Source organism: Canis aureus, chromosome 2 (genome assembly GCF_053574225.1).
Source record: "Canis aureus isolate CA01 chromosome 2, VMU_Caureus_v.1.0, whole genome shotgun sequence".
Lineage (NCBI taxonomy): Eukaryota > Metazoa > Chordata > Mammalia > Carnivora > Canidae > Canis > Canis aureus.
Genome location: NC_135612.1, coordinates 19,764,916 through 19,783,342, shown reverse-complemented (window position 1 = coordinate 19,783,342; position 18,427 = coordinate 19,764,916). Strand labels below are relative to the sequence as shown.

The 18,427-nt window shown below is 33.6% G+C and overlaps 1 protein-coding gene and 1 long non-coding RNA gene across 9 annotated transcripts in view; one reads left to right on the top strand and one right to left on the bottom strand.

Moving 5' to 3' along the window:
* Positions 1-3,747, top strand: part of LOC144294050 (uncharacterized) — a 63,653-nt gene extending 59,906 nt beyond the window's left edge. Inside the window, exon 4 of the long non-coding RNA XR_013361452.1 lies at positions 1,248-3,747. This is a non-coding gene — a long non-coding RNA (uncharacterized LOC144294050). The remainder of the gene's footprint in view (positions 1-1,247) is intronic.
* The window catches only part of LOC144293967 (uncharacterized), a 1,010,193-nt gene that overhangs the window by 154,049 nt on the left and 837,717 nt on the right, over positions 1-18,427 (bottom strand). The window lies entirely within an intron of this gene.

Below are 18,427 nucleotides of genomic sequence, written 5' to 3'. Positions count from 1 at the left end.
TGTTATGAAAAAGAAGAAATGTTTTCAAAAGATAATTTCTAAATACAGTACCACTTTGTGTTTCTTTTCTTATTCTACCACCTCAATTATACTGGAAAAAAAAGGGAAAACTAAAAAAGAAAACTAAATTTTAAAATTCTAACTTTAGTAAAATTCTGAATTTTAAGTAAATCACTCCATAATTTTTAAGTCATTCCAGGATGGAAGAATGACAATATTGATGGAGAAATAAAAGAAATTTGTTTCAGGTAAACCTTATTAAGTAATACAAGAGTATTTTCTTTTTGCTGTTAAGTGTATTTCTTCGAAATTGATAGAGAAGTCTCTTTTAAAGAGTTACTACCAAGTACTTCTTTTACTATGAAAATAGTCCTATTCCTTATCAGACATTTTTTATGCCCGTAAAACCACTGATAAATTATCCAGATCTAAGAACACACTCTCTTCTTAAGCAGTATAATTTACTTTCCGTGCTTTGCTCAATTATATTCAAATACAATTTCTCTGATTTAGTTAAAGTCAACATTAATCCGTCAAAGCACACACTGCCATTCAAGTTTTGCAGAAATGCTGAGCATCCCAAGGCCTGAATTTTTAGGCTCTCAGTTCAACCTCTGCTAAGTCCATATTTTGGTACTGAAAGACTAACGTTGGCATTTGTAACCCAGATACCATCTTGGTATCATGGTAATCGACTCTGAAATGTCATGAATTGAAGATCAACTTTATATTTGGAGGGAATCCTATTATGCATTTTTTGGTAGTGCTGAAGGTTCTGTGAACTAAGGGAAAAATAATCTACATTACACTAATTCATATTCCACTGTCAACCACATTACTTTGAGACTTTACTCTCAGTTTCACACCTTGTCCTATTTCCAGATGAAGCTGACTTCTGAAGAAATGCACAAATTTTCTAGTCTGCCCACTCTTCGAGGGGTAGATGATAAATAAAATCAGGCAGTGTGATTTTTTTTCTATTGCCCACTTCTAAAGGTTTCCACACACTCTTGGAATGAAACACTTTAAGGCACAGTGTTTATTCTTGCTTCATGATATTTATATTTGCATGATGCTATAAATATGAATTCAAATACATTTTTAAACAAGCTGATGAATAATACCGCCCAAACCTTTACATTTTAGTTTTTAGAAGTGAGATGTCATAGTCTAAAGTGTAAAATCCAAATGTAGTTTGTAGGAGGCAAGAAGTGAAAATGAGTAAGGATTTTTTTTTTTTTTTTCAGAATGGAAAGTCCAAATGACCAAGTTGCTGACCAGCTGTGCCCCTGTTTGTAGGTTTTACTCACAGCGCAAGAAAAGCATATCAGTGTTTTTTGATACATGTACACTAAGTGTTCCATCACTCATAGGGTGCTTACTCTATATCCCATGGGCCATTATCAGTGTATTTAAGAGTCATAAACCAGTCTCAAATTCCAATTAGAATATTTTTTTGATGGCCCATTTTCCACATACTCAATTTCCAAATGTTGAGCTTGGAGTTAATGAAGGTTTGGGAGTGGGAGGTAGAGGAAAAGTGGGAACAAAAACAATTCATGTGATTCATCATTATTTTTCCAGTTCTGGTGATCATTTCGGTCTGATGTATCCGCACTTTCTCCATCCATCTGCCCTCAACCCTGCCCAGTTTCTTTGAAAAATGTGTTCCTTTTATGACATATGTTTGAAATAGTTGTTCCTGTGTGAAAACCATTGGCTGTGTTACACTGGAACTGCAAACCTTGTCATGATCACCAGTATGAGTCTGGAGAGAGAAGAAACTTCATAACAGAGACAGAAAATATAGTGCCTTGAAGAAGGCAGATGTGTCTTTTTCTCTCTCAGATGACTCTGCAGGACAAAATAGTTAATGAGCAGCTTTGACATGGTAATCCAGGACTCAAGCTAGCAGATTGACAGTGCTTTCTTTATCATGTAGCTTCTATATCAGGTTGAAAAAAATCTCCTGTTCTTGCCTTTTGCAAGAACAGCTAACGCGAAAAGACAAAGAGGGGAAAAAAAGGTGACCAAGATAAATTATTTTTAAGGTCAAGACCTGAAAGTTATACTCATTTCTACTCATATCTCACTGGAAACAACTTAGTTATAAGAAGTTGGAAGGGATGCTCAGTAATAGGGAATATAGCTGGGTGATCATGCAGGGAGGGTCCATCACAAAAGGAAAAAATGGTAGAATGGATAATAAGAAAAATTAGAAACCTCTACTGTGATAACCATATTCTAGCCAACTGAGCTGAGCTAATATACTAAATATAATATATAATACATATAACTGCATAACATAGTATGTACTATAGGAATCTCTTAGGTAAAATAATTTAATTAAAAAATAAGGTGAAGTTCTGTTGAGAAAATACTGTCCTCTCATATTAGTACCAAGCATAATAATTATTCTTCATACACAGCCTTAGAGAACTAAAATTATGTGTGAAATAGTCAACATTTGTAAAGTATATCAGAGATCTATTTCTAATCATGAACATGTGTCCCAAATTTCTGGTTTTCTGGATAAAGGAGGAAAAGTTTAATCTGTTCACTTGGAACTTCCAGAAAATCTCCACAACATATTTTAGTATCTCAATGTTCTATGTCAATTATTAAGTTGTAATATATCCTATTCATGTTTTTATCATACCACATATCTCATGGCATCAATCTATATTATATGATATGATACACATCAGCCTTCTCTAGTCTGTGTGTTCCTTGAGAGTACAGACTTTTATCTATATCTTCCTTGCCTTTAGAACATTTATGAAAGATAAGAGGTGTTCTTTGAAGGCTTGTTCAAAGTAAATAGTTGATATAACAACAGAAAAGTGTGGTAATAGAAAACCAAAGCTGGAGGCATCACAATTCCAGACTTCTAGTTGTATTACAAAGCTGTAGTCATTAAAACAGTATGGTAGTGGCACAAAAACAGACACATAGATCCATGGAACAGAATAGAGAACCAATAAATGAATCCTCAATTCTGTGGTCAACTTATCTTCAACAAAGCAGAAAAGAATATCCACTGTAAAAAAAGACTCTTTGACAAATGGTGTTGGGAAAATTGGACAGCCACATGTAAAATGAAATTGAACCACTTTTTCACACCATACACTAAAATAAACTCAAAATGGATGAAAGATTTAAATGTGAGACAGTAATTTATCAAAATCCTAGAGGAGAACACAGGCAGCAACCTCCTTGACCTCAGCCACAGCAACCTCTTGTTAGACATTTCTCCAAAGGCAAGGGAAACAAAAGCAAAAATGATCTAATGGGACATCAAGATAAAAAAAAAAACCTTCTGCACAGCAAAGGAAACAGTCAAGAGAACTGAAAGACAACCTATGGGATGGAAGAAGATATTTGCAAATGTCTTATCAGATAAAAGGCTAGTATCCAAAATCTATAAAGACAAACTCAACACCTCAAAACCAAGTAATCCAGTTAAGAAATGTCCAGAAGACAGAAATAGACATTTTTCCAAAGAAGATATACAAATGGCCAACAGACACATGAAAAAATGCTCCACATCACTTGGCATCAAGGAAATACAAATCAAAACCCTAATGAGATACCACCTCACACTGGTCAGAATGGCTAAATTTAAAACTCAGGAAACAACAGGTATTGGCAAGGATAAGGAGAAAGAGGAACTCTTACACTGTTGGAGGGAATGCAAAGTGGTATAGCCACTCTGGAAAACAGTATGGAGATTAAAGTTAAAAACAGAACTACCCTACGACCCACCAGTTACATTATTAGGTATTTATCCAAAGGATACAAATAGTTATTTGAAGGGACACATACACCCCAATGTTTATAGCAGCAATGTCCATAATAATCAAACTATGGAAAGAGCCGAGATATCCATTAAAAGATGAATGGATAAAGAAGATGTCTATATTGGAATATTACTTAGCCATCAAGGAGAGTGAAATCTTGCCATTTGCAATGATGTAGATGGAACTAGAGGGTATTATGCTAAGCAAAATAAGTCAGAGAAAGACATCATATGATTTCACTCATATGTGGAATGTAAGAAATAAAACAGATGAACATAGTGAAAAGGAAAGAAAAATAAGACAAAAACAGAGAGGGAGACAAATCGTAAAAGACTCAACTATAGGAAATAAACTTAATGTTGCTAGAGGGGAGTTTGTGGGGGAATGGGGTAATTAGGTGATGGGCATTAAGGAGAGCATGTAATGGAATGAGCACTGGGTGTTATATGCAACTGATAAATCATTAAATTCTACCTCTGAAACTAATAATGCACTATACGATAATTAAATTCAATTTAAATTTTTAAAAACTTAAAAATTATAAAAAGAAAAGTGTGGTGATGTTTTAAAGCTTTGAAAGCACTTTTCTTAGACTGAGATAAGTCTGTTAAACACTTTATCAACTAATAATATCAACTAGTGTATCAGAGATACACTAGAGTTTTTTGAATCCCAGAAATCCAAATAAATTGTATATTGACTTTACAAACCAGCCACCATATTCATCTATTTGAATAATTATTTTATATGAAAACAAAAAGAAAGAAAACACAAAATGGACAGGAATAAAAATATCCTATTACTACTCTGTATTTAAAGGAAAGATGAAAGGTGATAAAGAAGTTTAATGAGACTGGAACAAAAATTATTCCCTTGGTAGAGATTCCCACATGGCACTGTAACTGGGTTTTGGATCAGGTTGTCAGTCAGTGAGTCTACTAAATATCAGGGCAAGTGACTATAAGGGCTTCCTTCATTCTCTGTGTTTATATCAGGAAAAAGCCACATGAGCAACACATTATCTAATCATAAAAATTAGAGATATTGATCAAATTTATTTTTATAGGAAATTATCACATTTTCTATTTCAAAAAACTATTTCCAAATACTAAAGGCCTATTTGGAAAAATATTCAATATATGGTTTCATTCCTACTCTACAAGAGAACTTACACACTCCTCCAGAAATTCACCATAGTACTATTTGCCTGGTGTGAACTATTTTTATTTTTACTTCTGAGGGTTTGTTTTTGTTTTTGTTTTTTACCTTTTCATTCTCTAATTATGACTAGAGTAAAATGTTATGTTATTAGAGTGAACCAAGATTACCAGGTCATCTAAATAAAACTATTCAATCAATTGGGTTGAATGAAATTTCTACTAATTTAATTATTTCCTTTCTTCAATTCTGGTTATTTAGTAGAACAACTACTTTGTTTTGTTACTAGAATTTACTTAAATTATCAGTTGATTTGATGTTACCTAGATAGGGACAAAGCTCATTTTGCTGGAAGCATTCGAGTAAAATTGACAATCAGTTTTACTTTTGTTGCTATTACTTGGTCTTTTCCTTAAGAAACAAATATTGAACGATACTAGTTATAGAGTCCTTTCCCCTAAAGAGAATTTCTATGGATTAGGAGAAATTTAAGAAGTCAGTAACTTCTAAATTGTATTGCTTTTAATTCCTATTTTTAAAAAAGGAAACAGAATTCCTAAAATAACATTGTATGCAAAGAAGAAGAAGAAGAAGAAGAAGAAGAAGAAGAAGAAGAAGAAGAGGAGGAGGAGGAGGAGGAGGAGGAGGAGGAGGAGGAGGAGGAGGAGGAGGAGGAAGAGGAGGAGGAGGAGGAGGAGGAGGAAGAGGAGGAGGGAGGATTGTATTTGGTAAGACTAAGGAAACTCTTGGGTTGAATCAATTCTTTCCTCTGAATTCTTTATAAACTTCCTCTCTATACCACTTTCAATTTGAAATAAACATTTACAATAGATATTGAAATGGTTCTTTGATATTCTTGAAAACAACCTCCCACCTATTTTCCTCTTCCTCTTTCCTTCTACTTCCTCCTTTATATCTTCTGTTTTGAAATATCTGATTCAAACATGAAAATGAATTCAAACACTTTAGTGGGTCTTTACACACTATTTTCTCAAAATGAAGGCCACTTCTCTATAGAATAGTAGACTTAAAACCACTAAACCAGAAAAATCTTGTTTTACATTTGGAATGGCACTTGTTTTTATTTTTAAAATAACAGTATAGATTGTGACTTACAGATATTTGAAAGAAAAACTTGTGTTATCATTTTTACCAGAGGACTTTTATGTCGCCATGCTTTGTACTTTTCAAAATTGTGTTTGTATCATAAAGCTCACATTCATTCATTGACTCTTTCTGCTTTAAATGTTAGTGTATGACTAAAGTTTGTCTTCCTGGTCTTGATCCATAATACAGTAGAACAATTTGGTTAACTCATTTCAATCTACTACTCAAGTCAAAATTATTAAATACATATATCTCCTTTCATTTCCATAAATTTTCCACTCATAGTTGATGTATCTAACATGGCATTACACAAACGAAGTAGATGTGTTAACTTCATGACATTTGACTATGAATAAAACACTGCTGTGTGGACAAATTATGTCAGTCATCAAGCTTTATACAAATGCTTATTAGTATTAGTCTCAATGTTTGAATGCCCTGTGGGTGAACATACCTCCTCAAACTTAACTCTTGTACAGACCTTTTCATGTAATTCCTACATATGTTATTTGATATCAAACAACTAAATGAAAAATGTTAAAAACAAAATTGTAACTCACATTTTTTAGGATTTATATAATGCATGTAGTCACATTTAAGCAACTCCCAAATCATGGGTGTTTCCTCCCTACTTTGCTGATAAAGATTTCCAACCTCTGTCAAAGTCTTACCCAATATATCTAGGAGTTCACATAAGTATCTCCCAAAAGCTACAAACTATTCTCTCATGTTCTATTCTGCAATCACTCTCCCATGGCCTTCACTTCCCATGAATCATAACGGTAACTCTTCACTGATGCTAACTTTTTGGCGAATAACATTCCAGATGATTTTGTATTTATAAAATATAAGCAATACAAAGAAATAAAGATGAATGTGTGTGTGTGTGTATATATATATATATATATATATATAGTGGTTTGCTTATTTTAAGACATTGTAATTGTTTGTTAATGTATTAGATCATGAAATCTTTCTATGTGCTTACATATGTATTTACTGTATTTTTTGTTGTTATTGTTGCTTTGGTTGCTAGTTTTTACAGTTGCATAGTATTAAAGGAATGGCTATACAACAGCTGGTTTATCTAGTCTGTTGCTGACAGATATCTGTTCCCAGTTTTTTTAATGCTGTTGTTATAAACATGCTCTAACTTTATCATGTACATATACTGTTCTACATTTGGTTAGGCATAAATAAAGTAAATTATTAGAAGATAACTGGGTTAGTATCCACAACTTAAATTTTGGTAGATATTGCTATATTTCCTAAACGAAGTAAATCAGAGTTTATTTTTCTACACTCTTACCAAAAAAAAAAAAAAAAATCTCTCTACACACACACACACACATACACACACACACAAAATCAATATATCTCACTACTATTGAAGCAATTATTTTGGCCATCCTTCAAAATAAACTTTTTTTCATTTTGAACATTTGTCGAAAGACAACTATATTTATTGTCCCACCAAGACTTAGGTTTAATTTTTCTGTATTTAGAAAGATGCTAGTTGATCTTTTAAACTGTTAACAATATTTGGCTTATCATTATGCAACAATTTAAAGATATTCTGGTTTACTTAAAAGGAAAACATTCACCATCCTGCTCATCCAAACTACAGAGAATGAAGGTATGTGTTCTGTTTTGACACTACTTCTTAAGGCAATTAGGCCTCTGAGGAAGAGGTGAAGAGAAGGTCAGAGGAATTTTCCTTCATGTGTGTCTGTTTATCATTGGAACAAGCTAAGTTCCTGTTATGTAGAAAGCTTGAATAATTCTGAATTTTGCTATGGTTATGAACTGGGGCTGTTATGAATTGTTCAAGTCCAAAGGTTACAGTAACAACCAACTTAATGGGCTTGTGGTTCCTTCATTATTCATAATGCTTTTCAAAACTTACACAAATCCTTTTCCATTCCTAAAGACCAGCGCCCTAAATACAGCGTGTCATTTGGCCTTATTCTAAGTTCCAAAAACATATGGGCTATTTAAATGGAATCAGCAAGCAATGAAAGAACAAACTCTATAACAGAGTCCTTTTCAAGCAGAAAAAGAGAGGATTCTTCCCTTTATGTATTTTATTTATACCCTGGATCTACCCACGGGTTTGGCACATGTGTACTTTGAAGGTGTTTATACTCATCTTCCCGGCGAAATGTATTAGCATACACTTTCTACTTCTCAGTGACTGGAAGGCTGAGAGTACTGTAGGTCAGAAAAGAACCAGAGAACTGAGGGAAGTGTCCAGTGCCAGAAGCTACCAGGCACACACACACACACACACACACACACACACACACACCTGCATAGAATTGCACAAGCTATTGAGACTCACTTGTTCAGGGTATTGTTTGGAGGATAGCTCCCAACTCTTTACTTCCATTGGCTAATACAGAAAGAATTTGCTCTATCAACCAATGCTATGCCACTTAACACTCACTACAACACTGTACCAGATTTCAGACATTTTTCTACCAAACTTGTGAGTCTTGCCTTATCCAAAATAGAACTTGGACAGCTATCCAATATTTTTTCTCAAATTGACTTGCCTTTTTCACTTAAGTGTATTTATTTATAAGAGAATATTTGTAACTCGTCTACATTAAAAACTAGAATCAAAAACTAGAATCATTAATATAAAGAGGAGGAAAACAAAAGTAAACACTGAAAATAAAATAACATTATTTAATTCTAGCAAGGTGCTACTGTTGCCAAAGGTTCTGGGCCTTAAGTATTCTCTCTTCTTGTTCAAAAAGAAAAAAAAAAAGTGGGGAGAGAACAGGAAGATAATTTAAAAAGATTTAATTTTAATAATTTTTTATGTCCTTGTACCACAACAAATCACTCCCTGGATCACCAATGGTAAACATCCACAGTTTAGGAAACACTGAAGAGTATATCTGTATGAAACTACTCCTGGACCCCAAAGAAGATACATGTTTCATTTACTAATGTATAAAAGAATTACATTACTAATGTATAAAAGAATTACATTAGTGTTATCCCTGGGAAGCAGCATGAGACTGGCATTAAAACAAAATTCTTATTCTATTTCCTAACCAGTAGGCCTTTTTGCATATGAATTTAGTTATTTTTAAAATAATGACCACATATAGGCTAATATATGAAAATTTGTGTTTTGGCATTTGCAGTTACTAAACTGATATATATTTAGACCATATTTTTATTTTATCAGCTCCTCCTTTCACAAGGAAGTCCACAAATGGCCAGTGGCATGTAAATGGAAAACATCCAAATTTGAGTTATCATCGCTCCGAAATACTATCTATGGCTCCTGCATGGGTAATAGAGATAAGAAAACCTCAGTATTAATTATTTCTAATTTCCTCCTAGAGGTTTCCCTGCTTATTCTTTTGTCCAGATGTCATGCCATCCACATGGGCGTGAGCCCAGCTCAAGGAAAGAGAAATCCTTGCTATGCTGAAGATACCAAAGTAGAGAGAGAGAGTTCGTTTCTTTTCCATTCTCAAGTAATTGTTAGGTTGTTCTCAAAGAGAGAGTGAGCATGTATTGTTCTTTGGATGTCAAATGCCAATATCAGACATTCCAATAAACAAAAAAGCCACTATGGATTTTGAGTTTGTCATTGATTATCCAATCTTAAAAATACTGAAAAAATTCTGTTTTCTCACCTGACTTAGCAAATAGTCGGAACCCACATATAAGAATCACACCAGTCAAATAAGTTATATATATTGTTCTAAGAAAATTCATTGGCCCCTATTTCAATGGAATTGTTATTTTCATAATGGGAAGCCATTAGAAATTTATATTTGGATTTTGATAATCATAAGCGATCAGCCTATTCTGTTCTGTTCTCACTCATCTACTTTGTTCATTCTTACTAGAATGAAGCCTCTTAGGAAACCTCAACGTTCCTGGCAGGTGAAGATACAGGATGTCTATCCAGATATCTTTGTGCCAGAATTATACAAACTACATTCATCAAACTGAATACAGATGGCAAATACCTTTTCAGTATATTCTTTCCAAGAATGCAAGGATGGTACCTTCCCCAGCTCTTTACACATGTATAGACTAACTTTTATCATAATTCTGTTCCACTTACTTGATTAAGGAAATGCATCCATAAAAGCTCCCAGCCAGTCACAGTTGCAATACTGGTTGTAAAGGTAGTTTGGTACTAGTGTCCTGAGTTGGCATAATTCAACTTTCTGCCTCCCAGTCCTTTCTCTGTCTTCCTTAGCCTTTATTTCTGTCTCCCTTATTGCCTCCCTTTAAAAATATGTTCCTTGAGTGTCTGCTATATATGAGGTGCTGTTGCACAAGAATTGGGAACTAATAGTAGGAGGTGGTGATTAAGGATAAATATTCTTTAGTTAGAACACCTGGTGTTGAAACTGAGCTCCATTACTATGTAATGCAACTATGTTACTATGTTATGCAAAGTAACTATGTTATGCAAAGAAAGGGGAGTAACATTCTTAGTATATACCTAACCTTTGAGTATTTATGTACTGATATGGAAAGTGGGTTTTTTTTTTTTTTCTCACAGTTGGGTAGATTAAATAAGGACTTGTGTAATATTCAGCAATCAGCAAATAGCTATTTGGCTAGTTACTGTAATTGAGGGATTTATGTTCTCAGTGTTATACCACAGCTTGCTTTTTCCATTCATCATTGTTTTTGAGATTTACGTATATTTGTAGAAATAAATCTAAGTCATTTATTCTTATTGCTCTATTGAATTCTGTTACATGAATAAAATTTTCTGTATTTTTATTTTATCTATTTGAATGTAAGACATTTTTTCCCTTTTTATAGGTGACCACTAAAATATTTAACATGTTTAACAAAACACAAGAGTATTGCTAACTTTTCCTCCAAATAATGACCACAGACTATCATTAACATGATCTCTTCCCTCTCTTTCATGTTATTGTTGACTGGCATTTTAGCTCAGTCTTGGTTTTCGGTCCCACAGTAATTACTACTAGCTATTGTCAGGTTTTACTTGCATTTGGAAATATGTTTACAAGTTGCTTTGCTCAGTATTGTCTGGATTCATTCCTTCCTGATGAAGTATTTCCTCTATTCTTCTTTATCAGTAAATTTTAATTTATTGAAAGTACACATTTTTTCATATTTTTAACATCTCTGTAATTAGGATGCACTTTACAATTGAGGGCATGTCATAGTTTAATTAACAGCATTTTTTTTTCTTTTGCTGATACATCACAGAATTGATGACATCTTAGATCCAGTGAAATATGGTAGTTCATTTAGTAGGGGTCTATGAGCAGAATAACTCTCAGACTTTATGTGTCTAAAAGTATCATTATTTCACCTTCACTCATTAATTCTGCACAAGGAAGTTTAATTTGACAATCATTTTCCCTTAGCACTTTGAAAACACTATTCCATTTGTTTCTGGTGTCTATTGATGCTGTCAGTTTAATTGTCATTTCTTTGTAAGTAATTTATCTATTCTTTCTCATAGCTTTTAAGATTGTTAAGACATATATGAATCTGATTTCTCCATAAGCCTTCTTTATTTCTGAATCTTGAAGACCATCCTGAGTAAGTGACAGATAAAAACGGAATATTTTAAAAGTACAGTAGTTGTGAAGATGATTATGTCAAAGGTGTGGCTGTGGTAATGGATGGTTGAACTGCTAGATGATGAAGGGAACTGAACTTGCAGAGGTTAACAAAAAAGAAGAACTGGCGTATTGGTTTCCATGTCCAGATGAACCCAGAAATTACCCTGATAATGACAGGAGTTGTGATAAAGACAAATGCAGAAATAGAGAGGAGCTATTAATGCATGAAAAAAAAAAAAAAGAAGACGAAGAAGTTGGAAAAATCCTAGACAAAACGTGGAGGGAGGAAAAGGTGATACAATTCTGATAAGAGCCTGCAAGTTTCAGGTTTTCTCCAGTAGATGAAGGACTGACAGCCTCAGGCAACACAAAGAAGACCAAACATTTTGACCTATCCACTGATCCAGGACCTTTGTGCAAAAGATTCCTTAGAAGAGACATTTCTTATCAAGATTTTCTAATCCCAAATCTAATGTTTTGTGATACTACACAATGAAAGCTTTAAATGAGACAAACTGAAGCACTTACTCACTAGTCCTAATATTTTCTGTCTCTCTAATTTAGCTTTAAAACTGAAATGATTAAAGCAGCTACCTTTAGTTAGAAAGCTTCTACTAGAATAAAGAATTCAAGATGTTTCATACTTCATAAAATTGATATTTTTTGTATTTTTATGAAATGCATGTTTTTTATTTATTATTATTTTTTAGAGGAGTGGGTAGGGGCGAAGGGTGGGACAGGGAAGGAGGGAGAGGGAGGGAGGGGGAGAGAGAGAGAGAGAGAGAGGGAATCTTAAGCAGGTTGGTGCAAAGCTCAATGGTGGACTTGATCTCATGACCCTGGGATCATGACCTGAGCCAAAATATAGACTAGGATGCTTAACAGACCGAGCCACCCAGGTGCGCCCATGAAATGCATATTTTTATGTTACTGTTTGATTCAAGTGAGCTCAGTCTAAGGAAAAATCACTTTAATTATCTACTTTGAGATGGTTAACCATGTAGAATACTTCAGCTTAACTGCTGTTCATCTACCGCTTTGAATGCATTTGCATTAATAATAGGGATCTGTGCTGTAGGAAGAGACAAGGCAAATGGGACCTACAAATACTATTATATTTCTAAGCTTTCTGTTACTTTTGGCTCTTAAGGAGTTTACATCTAATCAAACGTTAGGAAAATATTATGTCTTACATAGAGAACTTCTTCTAGTCAAGACAAGAGTCTATCCATGACTTCATTTGTTTTCACATCAATGGTGACTGGCAGGGGTACAAGCTAGTGCTATGTGGATGCATTTTCTACTAGGTATATTTCTTTTCTTATTGGTGGTATAAATTCTGTTGAATATAATTTTCCAGAATATATCTCTTTCAACTACTTTGAAAATCTGATGAGGCATGTACTCCCACTCCTGGATGAGCTCAACACAAACATCACATGGGTCCCTTACTTCACCCCTGGACATTTAATATGATTCTCAGATTCTAAAGCACCTACAAATTCTAGTTGCATTCAAAGTGTGATCAGCAGATACATTCACCAGCCCTGACCTTTATATTCTTTGACAATATATCCTATAGAGGTTTGTAATCTTCTATCCACTACCAAATAAAATGATTTCTGCAATTTTTTCATTGCAATCATAAATCCTATATGTCCTCTGCTAGCATTTTCAACCTTATTTCTTTATACCTATTGAACATATGGGATAAATTTCAAGCCAAAAATAAGCACAAAGGAAATACACTGTAGATTTAAGAAAAAGTGATGAAAGAGACTACATACATAATCCCATACAAAAGCCAAGGCCATTTGTTGGAATTGGGTGGAGTTTGGCACTGTGAACACAATGGGTCATGGTTTAGAAGTTGGAGGATTTTTTACAATTTGAGTTAGAAGATTTACCAAAGTAAAACTGGATACACAGACCTATTTCAACCTGTTAGCTTTGACTATATAATGCAATTCGATGGTACAGGGAAAGTGTATGTCAAATATCTTTCTCCTTTGCATGTAGCTGTCTGGTTTTCCTAGCACAATCTGTTGAAGAGACTGTCTTTCCCCAACTGTATATTCTTGCCTCTTTTGTCAAAGATTAACTGACCATATAAGCATGGGTTTATTTCTGTGCTCTCTATTCTGTTCTAGTGATCTATGTATCTATTTTTGTGCTGTACCATGCTGTTTTGATGACAACAGCTTGTAGTATATCTTAAAATCTGAGATTTTTATACTTCCAGCTTTGCTCTTCAAGATTGCTTTGGTTATCTGGGAACTTCTGTGGGTCTATACATATTTTAGGAGTTGTTGTGTTCTAGTTCTGTGAAAAATGCTGGTTTTCGGAAAAGAAATGCATTAAATCTGTAGATTGCTTTGGATGGTATGGACATTTTAGCAATATTGGTTTTCCCAGTCCACGAGCATGGAGTATGTCTCCATGCATTTGTGTTCTTTCCAGACTTTTTCTAATGATAGATTTCTACTTTCCTACCTTTATGGTAGAAAAAGATGCATGATATGATTTCAGTCTTTTTGAATTTATTGAGATTCAATTTGTGGCCTAACATGATCTATTCTGGATAATATTCAATGTGCACTTGAAAAGAATGTGTAATTTGCTATTTTTGGATGGAATGTTCTGAATACACTTGTTAGGTCCATCTAGTCTAATGTGTCTCACAGCTACTGTTTCCTCGTTGATTTTCTGTCTGGATGATCTATCTGTTGATACAAGTGAGAAGTTAAAGTCCTCTAGTATAATCGTATTATTGTCAATTTCTTCCTTTATATCTGTTAATAGTTGCTTTATATTTTATTTATCACATGTTGGACACATATTTATAATTGTTATATCCTCTTGCTAGATTTTACCCGTATTTTTACACAGCGTCCTCCTTTGTCTTTTGTTATAGTCTGTTTTAAAGTTTATTTTGTCTAATATAAGTATTGCTGCCCCAAGTTTCTTTTTGATTTCATTTGCATGTTAAGTGTTTTTCTGTCCCTTCACTTTTGATTATGCATGTGTCTTTAGGTCTGTAGTAAGTCTCTTATAGGCAGCGTATGGATGAGTCTTGCTATTTTATTTACTCACTCTGTCTTTTGTTGGAGGCTTTACTCCACTTATATTTAATCTTATATCTCTTATATCTCCACTTATATTTAATATACATGTATATGTGTATATATATATGTAATCATTGATAGGTATGTATTTATTGCCATTTTGTTATTTTACGGTTGTTTTGTAGTTTCTCTCTGTTCCTTTCTTCTTCTCCTGTTCTCTTCCCTTGTGGTTTGATGGCTTTCTTTACCATTAGTCTTGGATTCCTTAATTTTTTGTGTTTAGTTATTATACACTTTTGCTTTGTGATTACAATGAAGTTCATATATAGCATCTTATACGTAGAGCAGTCTATATCAAGTTGATGGCTGCTGAAGTTTGAACATATTCTGAAAGCACTAAATTTTTATTTTCCCCCACCATGTTTTATGTACATGATGTCATACTTTATATTCTTTTATTCTGTGAATCCTTTAACTGATTTTTTTTATAGATATAATTGATTTTGCTGCTTTTGTACTTTAACCTCCATACTGGTTAAAAGTGATTTATCTATATATTTGCATTTACCTATGAAATTTTGTCCTTTCATAATTTTCTTATTCATGGTCATGACCTCTCCCTATCATTCAAAGTATTCCCTTTAACATGTCTTATAAGGCTGATTTAGTGGTGAAGAACTCCTTTAAGTTTTGTTTGTCTGAGAAACTCCTTATCTTTCCTTCTGTTTTTAATGATAACCTTGTCAGGTAGAGTAGATTTGTACTTGGTTGCAGGCTTTTTCCATTCAGCACTTTGAATACATCATGCCACTCCTTTCTGGATTGCAAGTTACTGCTAAAATTCAGCTGATAGCCTTACGGGGTTTTTCTTGTTTGAAACTGGACCACTTCCTTACACGTACACAAAAATAAACTCAAAATGAACTAAAGACCTAAAGTAAGACCTGAAACTATAAAACTCCTGAAAGAAAACAGAGGCAGTAATTTTTCTGGCATTAGCCATAGCAATATTTTTCTAGAAATGTCTTCTCAAAGGACACAAAAGCAGAATTAAACAAATGGGAGTACATCAAAATAAAAAGCTTTTCTGCAGTTAAGGAAACCTTCAACAAACAAAAAAGGCATTCTACTGAATGGGAGAAGATATTTGTAAATGATATATCCGATAAGGGGCTAATAGCCAAAAAATATAAAGAACCTCTACAACTCAATACCAAAAAAACCCTTCAAATAATCTGATTAAAAATGGGCAGAGGACCTAAATAGACATTTTTCCAAAGAAGACATACAAATAGCCAACAGATGTATGAAAAGATGCTCAACATCATTCACCATCAGGGAAATGAAAATCAAAACCCAGTCAAATGTCCCCTAATACTTGTCATAATGGCTAGAATCAAAAAGACAAGATATAACAAGTGTTGGTGAGGATATGGAGAAAAAGGAACCCTTGTGCACCTCTGGTGCAAATGCAAATTGATGCAGCCACTGTGGAAATTATGATGAAGTTTCTTCAACAAACTAAAAATAGAATTACCATATAATCCATTAATTTCACTACTGGGTATTTATGCAAATAAATTGAAAATACTAATTTGAAAAGATACATGAACCTCCATGTTTATTGCAGCATTATTTACAATTGCCAAGAAATGGAAGCAACCCACGTGTATATTCATAGATGAATGGATAAAGAAGAATGCACACACAGATACATACAATAGAATATTACTCAGCCATAAAAAAGAATGAGATCTTGACATTTGCAACCACAAAGATAGACCTAGAGGGTATGATGCCAAAAGAAATATGTCAGAAAGATAAAGACCAATATTATATGATTTTCCTCCTAAGTGAAATTTAAAGGAAAACAAATGAAGGAAAATATGAGACAAACAAAAAACAGACTCTTAAAAAGACAAAGGACAAAGTTCCAGAAGGGAGGTAGATAGGGAGACAGGCGCAATAGATAAAGGATATTAAGAGTGTGCTTGACTATTTCTCCTGTCATTAAATTTTTTTCTAAGACAAGTTTTGTTATATACTTTGTATACTGTATATCATGGGTCATGTATTTTTCTTTTTTTCCTCTATATCAAGATATTCTGATACCACTAGATACAGCTGAAAACTCCAAAGATAGGTTACACAAAACTCAAAGTTTAGTTTACCTTTATATAATTCCCATACTACCTAACACAAATTAGTCAATATTATTTATTTTTTCAAAATTCTTTTTCATTAAGATAATTGATATATATACATAAATATTATAGTTGTTTCAGGCATACAGCATAATGATTCAATATTTGTATATATTGTTAAATAATCACCACAGTAAGTAACATCCATTACCACACTGTTATAATTTGTATTTTTACGATAGAACTTCTAGATCTTCTCTCTTGGCAACTTTTAAATATATGATACTGTATTATTAACTATAGTCACCATGCTGCAAATTACATCCTCATAACTTATTTATTTTATTACTGGAAGTTTGTACCTTTGACCACCTTCTTTTTTACCCACCTTGACCTCTAACAACCACAAATTTGTTCTCTGTATTTATGAGTTCATCTTTTTGTTTGTTTTGTTTAGATTCTATATATATGTGACAGGACATGGTATGGGTCTTTCTCTCTGATTTATCTCACTTAGCATAATGCCTTCCTAGTCTATCCATGTTTTTCCAAATGGCATTAGTCTCCTTTTTAATACAGTGATGAAATAAAATTCTAAATTTTGTTCAAAGAAATTGTATCTTTAATTATCTTTACAAACTTCTATCAGTATTGAAAAAATTAAATGGCTCTAAGACATTTTAAGGTCAAAAGTATGAATTTTAAATAACTTTTTAAAATAATTAACTCTTATAGCAGGGTTTTCTTTCAGTAGGACTTTGAAATCCATTTTTTTTCAATAAACTACGTATTTTGTCAAAATAACTAAAAATACTGCTATAGTTAATTATACTGTAATGGTTTTTTTAAATCCTTTACAGGAATTTTATGTTTTTTTTTTTTTTTTATTGAATGAGATTTCTATGATAGGAAGCAAAATACTGAGAAAGACCAGGGTGGGAGCCATGGATGTACACTGTTCAGGATCTACCTTAAGAGAGAGCACATATTTGGTTCCACCCAAGCATTGCTGAGACCTTATTCTAGCTGAACTTCTGTCAGTCTCTGACAGTGCACTATAGGGAAATGGTTCCAGCCTTGTTTGCCAAATGCAGCTCCACACTAATGGTTCGTTCTTGCTCTGGGGCTACACACACTGGCCTGGTTAGGACTTTCCAAGAGCTACAGATTATCTGATACTCTTTTTACTCCAGCTTATTATTTATTTTCCCTCTTCTTTCATAAGTATCAAACTTGGGTCATAATCTGAAAGCCTTCCCTGCCTTCCTGCTCACTCACTCCTTCATCTTTTATAGGAATTTCTCCCAATAAATCACTTGCAGTTCTTACTCTGTCTTATATCTGCTTCTAAGGGACCCAAACTGATATATATATTTTTTAAAGATTTTTTTATTTATTTATTCATGAGAGACACACAGAGAGAGGCAGAGACACAGGCAGAGGGAGAAGCAGGCTCCATGCAGGGAGCCTGATGCGGGATTCGATCCCTTGTCTCTAGGATCATGCCCTGGGCTGAAGGCAGATGCCAAACTGCTGAGCCACTCAGGCTGCCCAAGTGATAT